This window comes from Eubalaena glacialis, chromosome 15 (assembly GCF_028564815.1).
Source record: "Eubalaena glacialis isolate mEubGla1 chromosome 15, mEubGla1.1.hap2.+ XY, whole genome shotgun sequence".
In the NCBI taxonomy this organism is placed as follows: domain Eukaryota; kingdom Metazoa; phylum Chordata; class Mammalia; order Artiodactyla; family Balaenidae; genus Eubalaena; species Eubalaena glacialis.
Genome location: NC_083730.1, coordinates 43,858,418 through 43,878,702, shown reverse-complemented (window position 1 = coordinate 43,878,702; position 20,285 = coordinate 43,858,418). Strand labels below are relative to the sequence as shown.

At 40.3% G+C, this 20,285-nt stretch overlaps 1 protein-coding gene across 8 annotated transcripts in view; it reads left to right on the top strand.

Annotated features, from left to right (window-relative positions):
* The first annotated feature begins 2,311 nt into the window (after window positions 1–2,311).
* Window positions 2,312–20,285, top strand: part of DTNA (dystrobrevin alpha) — a 386,149-nt gene continuing 368,175 nt past the window's right edge. For all 8 annotated transcript variants that reach the window (XM_061170131.1, XM_061170130.1, XM_061170132.1 and 5 more), the window contains exon 1: window positions 2,312–2,496. The gene's annotated coding sequence lies outside the window, so the exon portion shown is untranslated. The remainder of the gene's footprint in view (window positions 2,497–20,285) is intronic.

Below are 20,285 nucleotides of genomic sequence, written 5' to 3'. Positions count from 1 at the left end.
TTCCAAAACCATGAGTGACAGTGCTCAGCACTTCTCCATTCAACGTGTAAAAAACTATGGAGGATTATTATATTCTTTTAAAATGAAACCCACAGAGGTGCCCACCTCTAATTATTACTAGGCTTAATAAAGACTTATGAAAAGCACTTTGAAAAATCTGAAGTGCTTTAAAAATATAAGATGTTATTATTACTATTATTTTCCTTTAAATATTGCAAGCCTAACTCTGTTGCCTATTTTAATATACCTTTGCCTTTGGTTTCCCATATACCTCCCTGAATTTCAGTGTTAATTTCTTCTTAAAAATTTTAACTATATCATGGCTATTTGATTCCATTGTCATTTTTATTATTCCATTATACTGACAGGTCAGTCTATTTATTTCTTCTAGTGGATCCTGTATGGAATTATGAAGATTGAGATCACTCAGGATAGCCTCTGCAGAACTGACACCTGGTTTCTTTACCATTAAATTCCAATAAGCTTATCAAAAAGTAATGTTTGATAACAAAAGTCTATGATTTCTTAAATTTGTTTTCCATGCAGCAAAATTTGGAAAATTTTAGCTTTCACTTGAAATTTGATCCTCTTTTTCTTCTTTTATGTTTTTTTCCCTTCTTCTCTCCCTTTTCCTGTAATTTCTTAATACCCTTTTATTCTTCCCTTTCCCCCACCTCCTTTCTCTGCTTCTCTTTGACTTATTCTCTCTCACACAACATTTTTCCTCTCCTCTCTTCTTTGGTTAGCTGCTGAATTTTCCTATATACACCTGCACAAATGCTATCCAAGAGTGCTCTTTGTGAGAACTTTTACAACATAAAAAAAATTCCCATTTAGTGTTTATGTGAGTACAGGGCATGTGTAGGTGAAGGGCAAAATAATGTATTACTTTGGCCATTGAGATACTGTGGAGGTCAAAGACAGATGAAATCTGGAACACAAAGACAGATGAAGTAATTTTAACATGGAACAGAAACTAAGTAGGTAAAAAGAAAAGGAGTGTATCTTGTACTTTCTTTGTGATAATTTATAACACGAAAAATAATAAAGTGTTTCACCTACAGATCATTCAGTGCATATATATATACACATATACATATATATACACATATACATGTATATATATATATATATATATATATATATATATATATATATATATCATCTCAACAACTAGATGTAAACTAATGGAGGACAGGTTCCATGTATTATATTCCTTTATACCCTTCAAAAGATAGCACAGCTCTTCATACACACTAGGCACTTAAAAGAGGATTGAATGAAATACAGAAATCATTATGAAATTGGTGACTACCCCCCAAAACACTGACTGAAATTGCTTGTTACTGCTAAGGAGTTTAAAACACTCAAATGAATATGAATACACACACGGACATGCAGACATATAACACCCCCAGAAAAACGAAAGAAAGAAAATAAATGAAAACATGAAACTGGAGATATATACAAATACACAAGAGAACATTCTATGAAAACCCATACATAGAGAAAAATTAATTAACTAATTTGCGATCTTAGGTAGAAGGTCATTTAAAAATAATCAAAAATATCTTCATTATTTTTCAGTACCTTAAGTTTCCAGGAACTGATTATAGTGAATTGGCAAATTGTGAGTAGCTGTGCAATTAATGTTTATAGTGACATACTGACTTACTTGAACTTGGATAAGTCATGTTATCTGCCCTGTGCTTCTGTGTCTCTGAAGTGACAGTACTAGTTGCCTTCTCATCCACCTCCTCTGCAAAGATGTTCTGCAAATAAATGAGGTAATGTTTGGGAGATGTTCGCGGCTTGGGAAAGAAACCCACTGCACACATCTCAGATGGTATTACTATTCCATATTCAAACCTGGTATATTATTGCCTCTGTTTTAAATTGAAATTATACTGTTTGAGTCTTGGGTTCTGACCAAAATCTGGGTCGACATAAGAGGACGATTATTTTTAATTTTAATTCTGAGGCTCTGTTCAGCTCCCTTGCACGTGTGAGGGCCAACTGTAGGAAATAAACAAAGCACATAAATCAAGCTGTGAAAGAGGAAAATCTTTCTCCGGAAGGATTTTTCTTTTTCCTTTTTTTTTTTTCAATGAAGAGCGTGAACACTGTATTTCCCTGGAAGAATATTTCGGTCCAGGAAGGAGGATAGTGCATGCCGTGGGAGCGTATGTGTGCGTGTGTGTGCATGTGTGTGTATGTGTGTGTGCTGTGCGTGCGCGCCCGCGGAGAGAGGGGCGGGGGAGGCGGATGAGGAGGATGAGATCATAGTTTCAGGATCCTCAGGAAACCCTGGTACTGGCAGCAGCCAGCCTCTGCTGTGCCCACATGACCCACAACTCTGGCAGCGGACCGGGCACTTCCAACATTATTAAATAATAAGAAAGCGGCTCCTACTCCATGCCCAAACCTCCCTACAGACCGGTGGACACCTTCTAAGAGTTTGACGAGTCGGTGACTGAGGCGCCCGTCCATTCCAAGGTGTGTGCGAGGCGTTTTCTTCCCTGACAGCTCCGGAGTGGGGGAGGGCGCGGGGGTGGACGGGGTCCGTGTGGCGGGCGAGGGTGGGCGCGGGGCCCGGCTGCCGCGCGCTGACCCCGGCCGCCCGGTGCCGCGGAGCCAGCCGCCGGGCGGGAGATGCCGGTGACGCGCAGCCCTAGCTGCGCAGGGACCGCAGCAGCCCACGGCGCCGGGGCGCGGGCAGGGGAGGCTCGGCCGCCGGAGCAAGGGCAGGCGCCACGCACCCGGCAAAGTCAAGAGTGGAAGCGGGCGGCGAGCGCGGCGAAGGGAGGGAATCGCCCCAACGCCCACTCGCGGGGGTTCCCACCTGTGCGCGGGCGCCGGCCGCCAGGAGCGCGAAGCATGTGCCGGGCGCCGCAGCCGGGACTGCGGCGTGGCGCCTCCCCGGGCGGCGGCGGGCGGCGCCTCGGGCCCGCGGGGCGGCGGGAGCGGCTGCGGCAGGATGGCCGGCCCGGGGGCGCGGGGCCGCGCAGGTAAATCTCGGCCTCCCGCCGAGGCCGGGCCGCGCCGCAGCCCCCGCTGCCGCCGCCGCCGCCGCCGCCGCCGCCGCCGCCGCCGCCGCCGCACCGCTCCCGGGCGGGCGAGGGCAGCCGGCTCGCTCGCGCCGCGGGTTGAGTTGTTTTTGTGGTCACGGTTGCTCTCTCGGTGGTCCCCGCGGGCTGAGCTGCTGGGAGGTGGCGTGGCCACCTCCATTAGGGATGACACTCACGTGGGGAGAGGTCTGGGGGGCTACTGTTGGCTGGGAAATCCGCGGTGGGATCCTCTCCCGCCGGCGGCGTCTGCGCGTGTTGCAATGCACTGCGGTGCCGGGGCGGCGGGCCGGGCGGGAGTGGGCGCCCTGCGGGGGGGCGGGGGGCGGTCGGCGCGAACGGTGAGTGTCTTCGGCTTTTATAGCCTGTTGCCCACTCTGGAGTTTTCCTCTGAGCAGAGGGCGGAAGCGAGGTCCGTTCTGGTACCGGAGTGGGAGGTGGCGAGGTGTCTATCAGAAGACCAAAGCCAAGGAGAGAAGAGGGATGGCGGGGCTGGGCTCAGGGGTACCATGCCTGGGACTTGGTAGTAAAACTTTCCTCTGGCGAGCTTGGGGTACGGCTTTGAGAAGGTAAGTGTAGAACTTGAGTCGGGGTGAGGGATATTGGATGTACTCTGGCAGTTAAGTTCACCGCCATTAGGTTCATTGTTGCTCTAAAAAAGGGTCTTTTGAGTTGATGTTTCTGTTCAAGTTTCCTGTTATCTGTTATGATCGCTTGGTGTTTAATGTGTCTTGTGTTTCCTTTCAAACATATCAGTAACCTACATTGTTGAAATATGCCTAATTATTAATTTCTTTTACAAAAAGGACTTATTTTGCTTATTCCAAAGGTAGAAACTTTAGGGAAAAAACAGCCCTCCAGGCACAGTTCTATGAACTTTAGCTTTAGTCACTCACTTAATTCTAACACCACCGTAAGGGGTAGGTAATAATACTGTCCACCTTTTACAGATGAGGAAATCCAGACACAGAGAGGTGAAGTAATTTACCCAAGGTTGTACAGTTTTAAATATTAGAGCCTAGTTGAGCTTTTGATATACTCTAAACCAACATATATATATATTTTTTTCCATAAAAATAAGACCTAAAGTCTTCTATATTTGATATATTGACCACATCTCTGCCAAGATGAGCCTCTTAACTATGTGCTACGCCTTTGGGACAATTAACACTTTTTCTAATACTATAATTTCTAATACTATAATTATGGCAAGTATCCTTTGAGTCATTTCCTTTTGCCACAATTGACCGTTTCCTACAACAATTATAGATTAAAGTAGTATTTATCAGCAAAGTTAAGATTTTCAGCAGTTAAGATTTATCAACAAAGTAAATTATAAAGCAGGCAGCTGAATCTCTATATTTGCACTTAATTTTAAACTTCGTAAGGTATTAGTCTGTTCTTTGCTCAAAGCAGGGCCATCATTTTCTTCCAAACACCATCTTGCAGAAATTTTGAGCGAGTTTAATCATCTTTAATTCAATCACACTGACAAGAGCTTAGGCAGTTTTAAAAGAAGAATTATGCAATTCTCTTTCAACTCTCAGTGATTAAAAGCAGGCTATATTGCGAGAGTGTTTGTATATGTCATGCCTTTTCACCAGTTGTATGTACTTTCGGCAAAGTTGTGTAGCAATGAAGACTGAAATCACATTTTCTCATTAGTTCTAAGCTGAAATACTGTAAAAATATCCACTTGTTTTAAATGAACCATGATGTGAAGAGCGGTCTCAGTGGGGTAAAGTCCAACTGCACATATTTAGAGAATTACTTCTCATTTGAACTTATCATGGAACTCTTATAATATTCATTTTATTGGACAGATGTCTCTCTTAGGTCTTCATCTGTTATTTTTTCAAGTAAATTTAATTGCTGCTTCACATAATGAGTTTCAAAATTATTTTGACATTCATAGATTTCCTTAAGTCTTGTCTTTCAGTTTAATTAAATTCAGTGTACATACTTCAAATGCTCACTTATTCCACATTATATGTGAAAAGAGAATACAATCCAACCGAACTATATGGAAGCGTGATCTTTGGACGTGAAAAGAATCATCTTCAGTGGTTAAACTCTTCCACACGCCAAATTAGGGCTCCATCTTTCTTTGGGGGTGTTAGAGCACAGTGCTGTAGTCAGGAAAGTTGCATGCCATCAGGCACAATCGTTTTGTTTTGTTTTTTAAAAGAAATACTGTTTTTTTGGTTTTTTAAAAAATTTTATTTATTTATTTTTGGCTGTGTTGGGTCTTCGTTTCTGTGCAAGGGCTTTCTCTAGTTGCGGCAAGCGGGGGCCACTCTTCATAGCGGTGCGCGGGCCTCTCACTATGGCGGCCTCTCGTTGCAGAGCACAGGCTCCAGACGCGCAGGCTCAGTAGTTGTGGCTCACGGGCCTAGTTGCTCCGCGGCATGTGGGATCCTCCCAGACCAGGGCTCGAACCCGTGTCCCCTGCATTGGCAGGCAGATTTTCAACCACTGCGCCACCAGGGAAGTCCGGCACAATCGTTTTCGTTATTGAAAGTGAATTTGAATTTTCCAAGTCTATATAAAACGTTGATGGTTATTAAGGCATAAATCCTATGGCACATACATATATCCTTTCTGAACTGACTCATCTGTTCCAGTTTTCTAGTTTCTGTTGCTTATTTTGGAAAAAGCGTTCTCTCGCCACTTTGATCTCACCTGGGGGATTTGACACGACTTTTTCCTTGCAAGTCCCCTACCTCTAGTTTTAGGAGAGTTGTGCTGTCTCTGTTTCTTGAGAGGCCCTTCGCCTCCAGTGCTGGGCAGAGAACTGGGGATCACTGGTGAGCAGAAAGATGAGTGCGCCCTGCCAGCACCGGGGCCAGACTTCAATACAATGATTATACAAATAAATGTTTATTTACAAATTGCAGTGAGTTCTGAAAGAAGGATTCCTGTAAGAATGTGTAATAAAGGATTCTGGGCCAGACATGGAAGTTGGAACAGGATGCCCTAGAAGTCACATATTTACAGAGGCATGACGTGTGAGGAGGTATTTACTAAGTCAGGTGGTCTTCTTAAATGCTTTCATCGATGTTTTCTGAATCAGAGACTTATATCTCACTCTGGTTATCTCTACACTTCTCTATTCACCAGCTGATGTACTGTTTCATCTCATCATCCACCTATGGACATGGGGAGGATTACAAAACTTCTATCGATACTTTTTATAGCATGTAGAGCATGTGCTACCTGTATCTGGTTATTATCCGATTTTTGAAGTTATTTAAATTTAATGAAATATAGTCATTTTCTTTCTTTGCCTTAACTACTTTCAAATTTTAAAAAGCAGTTGTGTGTGTGTGTGCGCGTGTGTGTTTGGTTGTTGTTAAAGTGGCAGAATGTCTCAAAATAGAAACGTAATCGATTCATCACACATCCATAAGACTCCCTGAAATGTCCGTAGGAAGAGAAGAGGCACCAGAGTGAGGGAGGTGAATTAAGTGTTGAACACGCTGGGGAAATGTGTATTAATAATTTAAAGCAAACATAATGATAATAATAACTAAATTTATTGACTTACTGTGTGCTGGACATCATTCTATGGCTCTGTATAGAGTAACTTAGGTATTCTTCACAAGAGCCAAATGAAGGCTTCCTATATTACCATTGTCCCCATTTTATGGAGGAGGAAACTGAGGCACAAGGAGAACAGTAATCATGACCACTGTCACATAGGTAGAGATTCTGATTCGAGTACTGATTCTGTAATCCATACTGTTAACTACAGACATAGTTAGTACTAGTCATAGTTAGACTAATAACTGTAGTATCTGGTTCATAATTTTACTGATGCATTAAGTGCCCATCATTGTTAAAAATCATAACACCTAATTTGATCTTTTGGTTACTTCTCCCTCAATAAAAACCAGTGGAAAAACTTATAACTGCCTTTATATAAATGCTTTTTGCCCCATATTTTACATGTAAAATATATAAAGCAAGAACAGGTATATAAATGCCTAGACAAAACCTGGTGACTGCTGGATTATGGGGAATTTCTCATTATATGTTATATATTTTTTTGAATTCAAAAATAGTAACTTGAGCACCATTTGAAACTATTGAAATTTTTAACATCAAGAATATATACTTTAGCATTTCAAATAATTAGGGAAATATTTTAACAGCTGGAAATTCTATGACCATTAATAAACTTAAGAATTTAAAGTCACCTGTTTCATCTACCCCCAATATCTTTGTCTAGAGTACTGTATACTGCAAAGAGGATATAAAGTATAACATAAAAACACCTGTTGAATTATCTTGGTAAAATTAAAAAGTCTCTGTTAATCTTTACACTGGAAACTTTTGACATGACCCATAGTAATTGTTATGATAAAAAACCTTATTAATGTTAAATATTATCCAAATAGTGTTAACCTAGAACACACGGCACATGTGATTAGCAAAGTGAAGTACTAATTGGTTAGGTGTGCTGATGCACGTAAAGATCTATGCACAGTGTTTGAAAACGTTAATCAATGTTATTTCTCCCTGCAAATGATGGGTAATATGCAGTTGATATGATTAATGTTAATGTTAACCATGAATCACAATTTATATAGAGTGCACATGTACAAATACCTGACTCTCTTCTTTGAAGCTGTTGGAAATGTTCTAGGCAGCGCATACATATTCTGTGACTCATGTATCCCTGAAGAATGTGATACATTATTTCACTGTATGCTCCCCAAAATACAAAGCATCATGGAGTAACTAGTAAACTATTGTTCCAGTTTATACCATAAGGAAAGGGACTCAAGGCTTGATTTGACTTTGTGTGTGTGTGTGTGTGTGTGTGTGTGTGTGTGTGTATTATCAGAGTGGAAGATTCCATCAAGTACACCAATGAATAATTCATTAACTATAGTTTACAGTTTGATGCCATAGAGCAGTGTCCTATTGCAAAGACTTTTGTGTGTTTAGTGTAAATACAAAATATATTAGTCAGATATAATAGTTTAGGTTATGCAGTCATAGCAAACAACTCTAAAATCTCGGGTCCTGAAATGAATACAGGTTTATTTCTTGCTAATGCTTTGTGCCCAAGTTGGTCAATAAAAGACTCTTATTTTACATCTTCCTCACTCGGGGACCCAGGCTCATAAAGCCCCTGTCATCTACAGCATCCTCATAATTCATTCATCAAACACATGGGAACATGGTGAATCACCCACAGGTTCTTAAAAGTCTTCTATCAGAAGCAGCACCTGGAACTTATACTCATATTTTAGTGGCCAAATCAAGTCATAAGGCCACTCCTAACTTGAAGATGAAAGAGAAGTGCAGTTCTATCACATGCCCAGATGGAAGTAAACTGCAATATTAGTGAACAGACCTAATTATTACCACATGAAATTAGCCAGTTACCTTCAATAGTTTTATCACATAAAAATGACTTATTAATGCAACAACTGTGTTTTAGAACTTCAGCCTAGGACGGTAATCCCTGCATAAAACTACCAGCAAAGAGAGTAGGGGCTAAACTTGTAAAATTGATGATATTCCTTTTTGTCAGTGGGGGTTGGATCTAGGAATGATGATAAAGCTCTGGTTTATTTTGAGTAATAAGATTGTCTTTTTTTTTTTTTTTTTTTAAAGGGGAAGAGGAGGAAATGAGGAGTCTTTGTTTTTTTTTTTATTGATTGATTGATTGATTGCTATGTTGGGTCTTCGTTTCTGTGCTAGGGCTTTCTCTAGTTGCGACAAGCAGGGGCCACTTTTCATCGCGGTGCGCGGGCCTCTCACTATCGTGGCCTCTCTTGTTGCGGAGCACAGGCTCCAGACGCGCAGGCTCAGTAGTTGTGACTCACGGGCCTAGTTGCTCCGCGGCATGTGGGATCTTCCCAGACCAGGGCTCGAACCCGTGTCCCCTGCATTGGCAGGCAGATTCTCAACCACTGCGCCACCAGGGAAGCCCCAAGAAGATTGTCTTTTTGACAGCAAGCACAAGCCAAAAACAGTGCCAAGACCTGCAACACAGCTATGTTTTCTGAACAGATTTGATGGTAGCAACACGGCACAGAAAACTGAACAGCTATGTGTGTATCTTTTTTTGTCACCTACACCAACATGAATGAAAGTATCATATGTGGTATCATATATTATTGTAAAAAGTAATACAGATAAACATATAAATCATATTGTATGATTATTTTACATTGACAAACATAATCTGAAAAGTTAGAATATATCCAATCCATGTTTGTAGTGCTATAAATTTCCCTGAAGCACTGCCATTGCTGTGTCCCATACATTTTGATATGTTGTGTTTTCATTTTAATTCAGTTCAAGTAATATTTTTAAAAATTTCTCCTGAGATTTCCTCTTTGACCTATGGAGTTATTTAGAAGGGTGGCATTTAATTTCCAAATGTTTGGAGATTTTTCTGTCATCTTTCTCTTATTTTGGTCAGAGAACTTTATTTCCTGTGTTATCTTTCTGCATTTTGGTCAGAGAACACACTCCGTATGATTTCAGTTTTTATAAAATTTGTTGAGCTTTATGTTATGGCCCAAAATGTTGTCTATCTTGATATATGTTTCATGGAAACAATCTTGAAAAGATTGTGTATTTTGATGTTTTGGGGTAGAGTGTCTTATAAATGCTCATTAGATCCTGTTGGTTGATGGTGCTGATGAATATTTGTATGTCTTTACTAATTTTCTGTCTAGTTGTCTCATTAATTGTTGAAATAATTTGTGAACTTTTCAATTATAATTGTGGATTTGTCTATTTCTTATTTCACTTCTATCAGTTTGAATTTATGTATTTTGCAGCTCTGTTGTTTGGTGTGTATATAAATATTTAGGATTGCTATGTCTTATTGGTGTATTGATTATTTTATCATTACATAATATTCCTCTCTATATCTGGTAATTTTATTTGCTCAGAGTCTACTGTATCTGATAATAATACAGACATTCCTTTTTTTCTTTGATTGATGTTTGCATGATATTTCTTTTCCTGTCCATTTACTTTCAGCCTGCCTATATTATTATAGTTGATTTGAACTCCTTGTTCATAAAATATAGGTGAGTTACATATTTTAATCCACTCTGCAGATCTCTGTCTTTTAATTTGTATGTTTTCACCATTTACATTTACTGTAATTATTGATATATTAAGGCTATGTATGTCTGCCATTTTATTGTTTGGCTTTTTTTTTCCCTCTGTTTTTGTTTTTTAGTTTCTCTGAGTTTTTTTCCCTGCCTTCCTGTCAGTTACTTGAGCATATATAAAATTCCGTTTTTATTTATCTATAGTGTTTTTAAGTGTATCTATTCATATAGATTTTTTAGTGGTTGCTCTGAGTATTACATCATATACATCATATACATATAATTTATCACTACCTGCCACTGTTGTCATTTTATCAATTATAGTGAAGCATAGAAACCTTACCTTTCCTTATGTACCTTTATCCTCTTCCATTTGTAGTATAATTGTCTTAAATATTTCCTCTACATACATCAGAAAGTGTTATAATTTTTGTTTCAACTGTCAAATATAAGTCAGAAAGCTCAAGAGGAACAAGAAAAAATTCATTGTATTTATCGATATTTTTGCTTACCATATTCTTTCTTCTTTCTTGATATTGCAACATTCTTTCTTTTATTGCTTCCTTCTTGTTTCGAGAGCTTCGGCTAGCCATTCTTTTAGAGCAGACAGGTCTCCTTGTGACAATATATCTTTGTTTTCCTTCATCTAAGAATGTCTTGATTTCTCCTTCATTCCTGAAGGATGTTTTAACTGGATATAGGATTCTGGGTTGACAGTTCTTTTCTTTCAGCACTTCAATATGTTGTGCCACTTCCTTATGGCCTCCCTGTTTTCTGATGAGAAATCTTCTGTCATTCTAACTGGTTTTCTCCTATAGATGAAGCATCATTTCTCTCTTGCTCTTTTCAAGATTTTTGTTTGTTTTTAGTTTTCATAAATTTGACTATGCATGTGTCTAGTTGCGGTGAGCGGGGGCTACTCTTCATTGCAGTATGCGGGCTTCTCATTGCGGTGGCTTCTCTTGTTGCAGAGCACGGGCTCTGCGCGTGCGGGCTTCAGTGGTTGTGGCGCGTGGGCTTGGTTGCTCCGCGGCATGTGGGATCTTCCCAGACCAGGGCTCGAACCCGTGTCCCCTGCATTGGGGGGCAGATTCCCAACCACTGCGCCACCAGGGAAGCCCCCTTAGCCCATTTTTAAATTGAGTTATTACTTTTACTATGGAGCTGTGGGAATTCTTTATATATTTGGGAGCATAATCCCTTATGAGATATATAGTTTGCAGATATTTTCTCCCATTCCTTAGATTGCCTTTTCACTCTGTTGTTTCCTTTGGTGTGCAGAAACCTTTTAGTTTGATGTAGTCCCACTTGTTTATTTTTGCTTTTGTTATCTATGCTTTTGGTGTCATATCTGTGAAATCATTGTCAAGACCAATGTCATGAAGTTTTTCCCCTATGTTTTCTTCTAGGAGTTTTATAGTTTCAAGTCTTACATTTAAGGCTTAACTAGACACATGTATCTCTTTGGGCTTTCTGTTTGGCATTCAGGTTCACGAATCTATAGATTTAGGTCTTTTGTCAAAATTTGAGAAATATTCATCCTTTATTTCTTTGAGTACTTTTTGATCCCTGTCCATTTTCTCCTCTCCTTCTAGGTCTCTAAGACATGAACGTTAGCTCTTTTGTTATAGTACCACAGTGTATTAGTTTCCTATGGCTGCTGTAACAAATTACCACAAATGTGGTGTTTTACAGCACACATTTATTCTCTTACAGTTGTGGAGACCAGAAGTCAGAAATCAGTTTCACTGGGCCAAAGTCAAGGTGTTGGAAGGACTAGTTCCTTCTGACGGCTCCTGGGGACAATACCTTTCTTTGCCTTTTCTAGCTTCTGGGGGCCACCAGTATTCTTTGACTCACAATGCCTTCTTCACATCACTCCAGTCTCTTGCTTCTGTAATCACATCTCCTACTTCCTTTCTATAGTCAAATCTCTTTTTGCCTCCCTCTTTTAAGGACACTTGATTACATTCAGGTCCCACCCAGATAGTCCATGATATTATCCCTATCTCAAAATTTTTAATTTTATCACATCTACAAAATCCCTTTTGCCGTATAAGGTCACATTCACAGCTTCCAGGGATTAGGACCAGCCTGAAAATCTCTGGGAGCTTACATGGGTTTCTGAGGCTTTGTTGTCATTGTTGGTTTTGGTCTGTTTTCTCTGTTGTTCAGACTGGGTAATTCCAATTGTTCTGTCTTATCATACCTATCTAGCAGATTCTTTCTCTGTCACTTCCATTCTGTTATTGAGCCCACCCACTAAATTTTATATTTGGTTACTGATTTCTTTCAGTTCTAAAATTTCAGCTTAGTTCTTTCTTCTATGTTCTATTTCTTAGCTGACACTTTCTACTTTTTCATTTGTTTCAAGCATGTTCATAATTTCTCATTGAAGTATTTTTTATTATAGCCGCTTTAAAAACTTTGTTGGATAATTCTAACATTTCTGTCATCTCGTTATGGGCATCTGTCATTGTCTTTTTTCACTCAGTTTCTGATTTCCATGGTCTTGGTATGATGAATGATTTTCAACTGAAACCTGGCCATTTTCTTATTATGTTACAAGACTCTGGATCTTATTTTAACCTTCTGTTTTATTTTTTAAAGATTTTTTTTTGATGTGGACCATTTTTAAAGTCTTTAGTGAATTTGTTATTATATTGCTTCTGTTTTATGTTCTGGTTTTTTGGCCGTGAAGCATGTGGGCTCTTAGCTCCCCGACCAGGGATCAAACCCACACCCCCTGCATTTGAAGGCAAAGTCTTAACCACTGGACTGTCAGGGAAGTCCCTAACCTTCTGTTTTAGCTAGCTTCCAGTAGCATCACCCCAGCGAAATGGGAATGGTGCCACCTCATCACCAGTGGATGTAGAAGTGTAGGCTTCTTACCCAGTCTCCCCTGTCACCTGAGGGGGCTCCGGATTCGTGTGGGGTAGGGTATGAATTCAGGCTCCTCACTGGGTCTTCACTGATACCTCTCATTCTGTTGCCCAGGTGCCCTCGCCTGACAACATGCGGACAGGGAGGTGGTCTAATTACTGCTGGGCCATGATGATAGTCCTTACTCTCCTCTAGGCCTCCCATGACACCACCCAGTGGAGAGGAGGAGGGGAGACTTGGTACGACCAGGTGGGGGTGGAAGTTCAGGCTCCCCATTGACAGCCTAGTGGAGGTGGGTGGCGGGAGTCCCATTACTGCCTGGTGAGAAGGAAGTCCCACCTCCCTACTTTGCTTTTTGTGACATCACCTTGATGGGGTTGAGGGGAATTGGGGTGCCTTGTTACAGCCTGGTGAGGGTGAAAGTCTAGGCTCCCTACTCAGTCTTTGTTGGCATGGAGGTTGTGGGACCCCAGTTTTTCTGGCCTATATGGCTGGAGTAGAGAAGTTACTGTCTAAATGTTTTTTTGTTTTTTATGCTGCTCCTTTCCTGGCCCTTTGGCTGAAAGAGCATACTTCTGGTGGCCTACCATTTTTTTTATCTGTGCCTTTTGGCATTTCTGGGTTTCCGGTTTCTTTATATCCATGTCTGGTATATACGAAGCAATGCAAAAATCCAGGGAACTCGCCACCCTGTCATTCCTTGGGGCCTGAGGCCCCCTAGCTTCGTTTGCCTTCTCGCTTTCAGAGTCTTTGTATGTTTATTGTATGTGCAGTGTCCAGGGTTTTGAGTTACACGTAGCGAAAGGAAGAGGGAAAAGTACTTCTGCTCCATCTTCACAGACGTCCACTCCACAGTTTTTATGCAAGTGTAAACTTAAAAATAGCACTCAACACTGATTCTCAGAGGATGAGTCTCAGGGGATTACTACTGATCTGTTTCTGAATAATAAGCACTTTACAGATCAGTGGGATGAGGGAGTACTTGGACAAGGATGCAAATAGGATTACAGAACATTCCATCAGTGCTAAGGTTCAGGGATCACGTGGCGGTACTCCTATTCCTCCGAACCAAGGCTTTTTCCTCTACTGGGAAACCATGACTGCAGGCTGCAGCGAGGTTGGAAACTTCCCCCATTCTCATAGACTGTCTTTTCTGGCAGGATGCTGGAACTACACCATCCCAGCCCTTCCTGAATTCTCACTAAGTGTCCTTCATTCCCAGGAACGTTATCCATCTGAAATGCAGTTTTCAACCAGAAAGCGTGTGAGAAAAGGTGGCTAAGCTAGGAAGAAAATAGTGAACCCAAAATCTATGTTTAATCTCTAAGGAGCTCCTACCAGCAAGCATTCGTGTTAATTTCTTTTGATGTAAAATTATGCATTAAAAATAAGTATATTGATTTTGTCAACTTGTTTGATCCCTACTCAGGAGATTAAGTACAAGAGACGGGGCTAAGAATTTTTTTTCCTGAAACCAGTATTCTGAGGAATAACAGTTGACAGCGAGGCAATCACAAAGAACAACAACAGTCTAGCGAAATTCTTCCCAAAGACAAATCAAGTTAATGACATTGTAGTTAACCCTGAAATTCTCACCATAGTAGAAAAGTGGTTCTCAAAGTGTGGTCCTCAGGCAGCATCAGGACAACCTTGGAACTCTTTGTGAATGCAAATTTCTAAGACACTCTGGGGATAGAGCCCAGCAATCTCTTGCAACAAGCCCTCCGGGTGCTTCTGATGCCTCTACAGCTGGAAACCAAATACCTAGAGCAGCCCCTTCAACCATTGCAGGATACACTAAATTTATGCTTTTCATGATTCTTGACTCATCAGTTAAGGTTTTTGGAAAATCTGTTTATCACATTTAACATTCAGCATGTTTTAATTATAAATATTTTTCAAGGAAATATAGTAAAGAAATTAAAAATTTATACCCCAAATGGTCTCTTTAGTTGAAGCTGTCTTAATGATCTGTACAATTGTTTTGTATCCTTAACCCAAATAGTCATAACTGCTCCATGTCTGATTCTGTGGTGGAAACCAAAAAATTCAGCCACGCCTACACTTCCCCGCCTTTGTTCCTCATAGCTGCCAAGTTGTACATTAATGGGTTTTTCTAGCTGTTTTCAGGATGTTTTCTAGGGCTGACACCAGGCATGAGGATATTTGGAGGCGAGGGTGGGGGGCGTCTTTGCATCACTTGAAGATTCGTTTTAGGAGATCTTGTCACACAGTATTGTTAGAGACAGATGCATATGCAGATGTCCAGACTCATCATTGTCATGACCACATCAGCTCTACCATGGGGGATTCACTGTCTATTGCATGCTGGCATTTTTCTCTGGAGTCATGTGAGATTAAAGGAATCTTGGCTCCAAGGCTGTCCTGAGGAAAGAGAAGCTACATTCCTAAATAGAGATTTTCTAATTGGGCTGCAGTTACAAACCCCAGGATGGGGTAAGACAAAATCAGTTCAGAAGTAAATGGTTAAAAGATGAAAAAATATGTTTTATGATTGTAATAAAACACAGATAGATGCAGATTTGAGAAGTAGTCTGTGGCTTCTAGTCCTAAATATGGTTCAGTTTTAGTTTATTTTAAGGATGGTATTTTTTTTTTAAATTATTTCACTCTTTCAATTAGCAATTCACTAAACTTAGAGAACATAATAGTTTTGAGTTTACTTAATATCCGTCGCTTTGGGTGGCAGATATTTTAGATTTTTGATCAGTTACCACATTTTACTATATGTAACTTTTTAATGGAATTTTTTAGTTTCTATAAATCACAAATTTCAGGTCCACATACCTTTTACTCCACCACATGCTTTTTTTTTTTTTTTTAAACTTTGGGTTTATTTATTTATTTATGGCTGTGTTGGGTCTACGTTTCTGTGCGAGGTCTTTCTCTAGTTGCGGCGAACGGGGGCCACTCTTCATCACGGTGCGCGGGCCTCATTATCGCGGCCTCTCTTGTTGCGGAGGACAGGCTCCAGACGCGCAGGCTCAGTAATTGTGGCTCACGGGCCTAGTTGCTCCGCGGCATGTGGGATCTTCCCAGACCAGGGCTCGAACCTGTGTCCCCTGCATTGGCAGGCAGATTCTCAACCACTGCGCCACCAGGGAAGCCCTCCACGTGCTTTTTTAAAGGTGTCTTGTTCTTGAATAAATCAGGGAAATGGCTCATAAACAGTTTATCTGCTTTTGATTTCAAATGACACATTCTGGGTCTGGAAAATTATTATGTTATCCTTTCAATATTCCCCACTGCCAGTTGTATTATGCTTTTCATCCCTTCTGTTCCCTTTGTGCCTTCCATATGATTATATTTCTCATTTACTCATTCTGCTTGGATGTTTAAATGGTTGTGCCTTGACAATGTTTTGGGGAGAAGACTTTTCTAAACCTTCATTATACGGTGTTTGTTAAATAACACCATTTGGGCAGGTTGGAGGAACCACCTCTTTGAAATGTATTTTGAAATGGTGGAGCAAATGTTTTCTCTCACACACTCATCCCTTATAAATAAAGGCCCCTAGCCCTGGCAGTACTAGTCAGATGTCTTCTTTCTTAGAGGAATCACTTGGTTGGCATTTTTAAATGTGGTGGTTATATCATCACCAGAATGCTTAGGTAAGGCTTAAATATGAAGGCAAATAGTTCTTCCACAATAAATGGGGGCAAGAAAAGGGGGATTCAGGAGGGTAAGTGTCTTCTGCAGGTGGTACTCCAGATTTTCCTCTACTGTGTTAGTTTCTATTTATACACATAAAATGTCAGGTGATTTTTTTTTTCCATATGCAGATAAATTCTGACTCTTCCTTTTAACCTAAACACTGCCAAAGTAATGTTCACCATGAGAATGCATACAAAATAATATTTCTGCTAATGCTGCTAAACAACTTTTAGGAAGCGATATATGTCAGGTTGATTTTGAATATTTGGTCAAACTATGAATCAGATTTTCAAGATAGGAAAACATTTCAAAGCATCCAACTGTTCTTTTTTGTCTTTCTCAATGTCAATGTAGTCTGTTGTTTGTGCATTTTTTCATTTTCTTTTTTTTTCCTTTATTGGCTTAAGAATTCTTTTTCCTCTTATGCCTTATTTTCCAAGAGCATATGACATAACAACTATAAATTAAATGTTCTCATTTTCTAAATACCTCTAATATTTTAGACGTGAGATTAAGACTTGCTTCATATTTCTACAGTTTGAATCCTCGTATTGACAAAGAAGAAAAACACTGATCTTCTCTGGAGTGGTTACAAAGGCAAAATAATGCAACTTCACCCAGACACCATCGTCTAAGGGGAAAAAATAGCCCTGTGATTTCACATGGTTGAGCATGTGGAATATTTTTTGGTTTTGATTTTAGGGTTGAGTTGGTGATAAAGGGGGGAGAAGGTGACAGATATCGGTGCTTCATTTCTTTCTTAGCCTTCATCCTTCTGCATGCTTGTGAACAGATGCTAATCTATGCCAATTACCTTTTTCTCCTACCAGTTTATTCTCTCCATCATTTTGTTTGTTTGTTTGTTTTGTTTTGCTTTTCTCTTCTCTTCCCCCACTGCATACCCCAGCCCCCATCTAGCTGAGCTGAAAGGTCATCAGGGAGACTCATCAGTTATGAAACTAGAAACATGTGAGTCCCTGGCTTGTGCTCCTCCGACCTCTCACCAAGCCCGTGGCAAGACCATATTTTCTAGTTTTCCTTCCTCCCTGGTGCATCAGTCATTCCACATTATTTACTTGGATTCAGTATCTTATGATATTCTGTGGGAGAGCTCGCCTTTGCCATAATTCATACTCACCATGCCTTCTACGTGCCCCTCTGGCTCAATGGGGCTATGAAATTGGCCATTCATTTTTTTTAATCAGTCTCAAAATATGTTTCAAGGACTACCTGCATCAGAATCGTCTGGGGTGTTTATTAACACTACAGGTACCTAAACCCCATCCTACACCCACTGAAAGAGAATCTCTCTTTCTGACTCTAGGATTTCAAGGCTAACACTGATTATGGGGGTTAGTGCAGATCTGTGCTTACAACCCAGGGTAGCTTTTTAAAAATCAGAATGCATGGATCCCATCCCCAGGTTGTAATTTAAACAGCCTGGTGGTGTGTTCTAACATGCAGCCTCTGTTAACAGCCAGAAAATGAGCTGTAGAAGTTGGGAGGAAAGACAGAGGTTGGTGTTGACACAGAAGCATTACTTCAGTGAATTCATCAAAGTCCAGAGATTGAATTCAGAAACCAGATCTTTTTCTCAAGGGCATAGTCACATTAAGCAAGCTTATAAGGGCTGAGCTATAAATAAGGATGCCGTTTTTAGAATTATCATTGTCACTAGGATCAGCATGATCAGGGCCAATCTCCATGGAAAGAAAAATTATCATCAGAAGTTGGCTCCTGGAATCTGGAGTCAGACTAAGGGAAATGAGTTGAATAAAAGTAGTGAAAACACTGAAGAATTACGAGGTGTCAGGAACTCTCCTAAACATTTCACGTGTATGATTTCATTTAATCCCTCTCAACAATGCTTTGTGGTGGTATTATTAGTTCTGTTTTCTAGATGAGAAAAAAGTAGGGAAAGAGAGGCTACATAACTTGCTTAAGGGGTAGAACTGAAATTCCCAGGGTCTATGACTAAGTTATTAGTGAACAAAGAAAGAAGCTACCAGACAACTTTAGAGTTGCCTGGGCCTTGTCATCTAAGTAAGTGATCAAGTGGGGGCAGAATAGCTTCTAGAAGGTGGAGAAGAAAGGAATGTGCAAACCACTGTTTGTATGAATAGGATGCTTTCGAGTCATGAGTAATTAGGATGTGCAGCCACTGGGTGGATGAAGAGTGATACCTTGGTCAGACCTTGTGGTTTGTTTATCTGATCTCTCTATAGTTGTATTTAAGTGAAAGATCCACACAATCAGGCTCTGCTCTCAAATTTTCTTTTTCTAAGGCCATATCACAGCCATATACAAACAGCTAATCATACATATTAATAAACAGTAATAAGACATATTTCAATATAATAGGCAAGTTTGCACATGTCAGCCTCATGGATGTCCCCAAATCCTGAGGTAACTCTGTCTCACAAAATGTGAGTGAAATTGGCTTGAACTTTCACTAGCACCAACTCAAACATATTTTCTGTTTGGGGGAGAGGTTTTCATGTAGCTTACGGTTTCCCTGTGTCTCTGTTCTGAGTTTCTGCATCTGTTGAATGCCTGATCACCACTCTGTTTTGTTTCCTTGCCCACGAGGTCCCCCTACCACGGGGTGGTAGAATGCCATCTACCACCCTTGAGCCTTTATGCTCCAAAGTACCATCAGTCCAGGCTGTGTGTTTGGCAGACTTTGCTGTAGGATTTGGGCAATGGATATAATATATATATTATATTATATATTAAATATATTATGGCACAGAATTATGGCACAGAAATATTAGATACCCCTAGTATTACAACTTCCTCAATCATTTCTGAAAAAAGTTATACTTTGTGTTTTTCACTTATGCTTCAGCATCTCCCCAGGTGAGAAATGGGGTTATTTCTAAGTGTATAGATTCATCTCAAAGTGGCAGATACACACCAGTAAATCATATTTCTGACTTTCTGTTTTCCCCAGTTTATCTGCTAGGAACTGTTTATCTATCAGATTCTCAGCTACTATTGAAATGTAACCCTTACTCTCTCAGGCAGGAAAAGCAATGGCCCTCTCATCTATGAAGCAAATGGCGGCTAGCAGCAGACCTCAGAAACCCCTCAGCACATATGACTGTTCCATCTTCCATTGGTGAATCCAACAGACAAATTGTGTAGCTGCCATGTATGGTCTTGGGGCTAATACTTAGAGACCATTTGAAGCCAGAGCGCAACCCTAACTCCACAGTGGTGCTGGTGTCACCGTTCACTGAAAAGGACTTGTGAGAAGTACATAATCTGCTAAGAGTGGAAAACCTTAGGGCTGTAGGTCCAGAAAACATCATATATTGTTGAACAGACATCTTTCAAGAAAAAAACAACTCTTTTATTTTAACTCTTTTTAGCTTAAACGACTATTTCCGATATGAGAGATGACTAGGAACAATGCTTAAATAAACATGTTTGGCACCTTGCAGGTTATGGTTTATCCATTTTTGCTTATTTGGTGGAAAAAAATAGAAATTTTCTACTGTGATGAGAAGTAAACACTGCATTATGGGATACAAACTAGCGAGCCTTCATAGAAGAATGATCCTTTTTTCCC